This window comes from Penaeus monodon, chromosome 23 (genome assembly GCF_015228065.2).
Source record: "Penaeus monodon isolate SGIC_2016 chromosome 23, NSTDA_Pmon_1, whole genome shotgun sequence".
Taxonomy (NCBI): domain Eukaryota; kingdom Metazoa; phylum Arthropoda; class Malacostraca; order Decapoda; family Penaeidae; genus Penaeus; species Penaeus monodon.
In genome coordinates this window covers 6758389-6760735 of record NC_051408.1, presented here as the reverse complement: position 1 = coordinate 6760735, position 2347 = coordinate 6758389, and positions in this window count along the sequence as shown.

Below are 2347 nucleotides of genomic sequence, written 5' to 3'. Positions count from 1 at the left end.
CATACATACATACTACTACCTTTGGTAGGGATTTTTTCTGAAAAAAAATTTTTCCGAAAAAATCACTATTGATTTTTTTCTTATACATTACTTTTGACGAAATATTTTTTTTGTACCTTTTTGGTGGTTTTAAAAACAAATTGGTGACCTATTATTGACCTTTAAAGGGGGCTTGTATTTGTTTCTTTGGTATAAACAAATGCAGTTTTTCTCCTAATTTAATGTCATTTTTTATTTGCCTACATGGAAGAATATAAAATGTACAAAAGAGAAAATTTTCCCCATTTTGGGGAAATGAATTAACACTTCTCTCAAATAAAAAGATTCATTTATATTTATTCATTGAAAAAATTTAAAATTAAAACACCGTAAAGTTTAGAAGCAGTCAAAAAAAAAAAGTTTTTTTAAAAATATCCACACTTCCCAAAAAGGCAAATGATAAAAAAATAGGAAAAGCTTTCCCTAAAGGTATCTCTTTATAAAAACCTTCTCCCAAAAATGGCTGAAACTTTTCCCTGTCCGCCAAGATCCGAAGCTGAGTTTGATTCCTGCATATGTTTTTCCCCCCGACATTTTGCCCCCTGTCGTTTTTATTTTTACTTGGGTTTAGTCCTTTGTACCCTCGGTAAATTTTGTTTTTGCTGCCTCCAAAGTAGTTTTCTTAATGTAAAACCTGACTTTCTAGACTGTTATGGAATACCAGGAATAACTAGATGTACAATTCAGGAAGAATGTAAGGTATATTCTGATTCCCCTAGTTTTTACAATAAAGGATTTTTGATTATCTTTAAAACTCAATCCTTTCCTTACAGCCTTAGAAATAAAATTCCCCCCATAATTATTTTTTAAAAAAACATTTCTTTTTCAAAAAACTGAGTGAATCTTCAGGGCTTCTGATTAACATCTCAAAAACTTAAGAATCATAAAAACCCTAAGTATTCTTCAAAAATCACATTTCCGTTTTTAGACTCACCGTTTTGCCAGCATTACTAGTCCAAGAATTAGGCGAAGAACCATCTTTTTGAAGAGGGATTTAACATCCATAAAAAAAGGGGGAACATTTTGTCACTGGTTCTAGGTCCTTCTCACTGTTACTAAAAAAGAAAAAAGAAAAAATGTACCTGCACTTGGATAGTACTTTAAAAATATGTGGGGGTATGTCTGCTGAATCCTTTAAAAAATGATAATCCCTGTTTGCAATCATTGAGCTTGGATTAAAGGAGGCTCCTGGTTATACAAAACATTACTTAAAAAATGGGTTTGCCCGACATGAAAAAACTCAACTTTATCAAAAATAATGAAACCATAATGGGGATAGTTTTTTTGTAAATAACCAGCTGCTGTTGTCGATCTGACATATTCAACGTTTTTTTATTTTTTTTCCCTTCTTTTTTACCAAAAAGGAAGGGGGGTTTTAAAAATTTCTTAAAACAGGTAAATTTTTTTTTCACTGCTCTATCAGTCTTACATTTTTAAATATGATATTACCCCCTTTAACCCTGTAAATTTGAAAAAACTTCCGATTGTCTCTAAACCCCTGTTTGGCTGGAAGGTGAAGGGCCCCTTTCTTTCAATAAATTTAAGGAGGCAAATGGGGGGGCTTCCTCACTCAAGAACTTCCAGGTCATAGGTTTTTTAATTTTAAAAAAGTTTAAAAATTTTAGTTGCTTTGGGGAACTGAAAAAGGGAAACAAAAGCTCCACTGATTTTAGCATTTGAAGTGCATGGCCACCAAAAAAATTTCCCGAAAAATATGCCCCCAAACTCATTCTCTTTTTCTGCCCGTAAACCCCATCGGGATGGACACTTGTCAGTTTTCCCCTTCTGATGCCATGACCCATAGATTTCCCTAAAAACTATATAAGTAAAATTTTTTAAAACATCACCTGTGTACATGCCCCCCCTCCTCCCCAAAAACATTCATTTGGGTCCCTCAGCTGAAAAAAAAAGAAGCTTTACGTAAGGGATCCCAAGAGCAAAAAAAATAAATATAATAAAGGGGGGAGATGTCAGTAATGTGTACCTTTGAAATTAGATCCTATAGGCCCAATTCCCACTAGGAAAAGGAAACTTGGGGTCCCCCGTCTGGCACCAAAAAAGGGTTCACTCCTGAATACCCAACTTACTCAGCATTCTAAAAGGGTTTAAATTGGGTATAAATTGGGAAAAAAAACTACCAAAAAAAATCTGTATACCTTTAACTAATGCAAAACTTAGGGGGAAAAAATCTTTTAATTATTGAAAACTAAAACATTGCAGCAATTCTTTGGTTGTTCTATTTAGCCAGACCCCCGGATTGACTTCTAAAGCGTGTATATATTAAATATTTTAAAATAATTTTAATTAT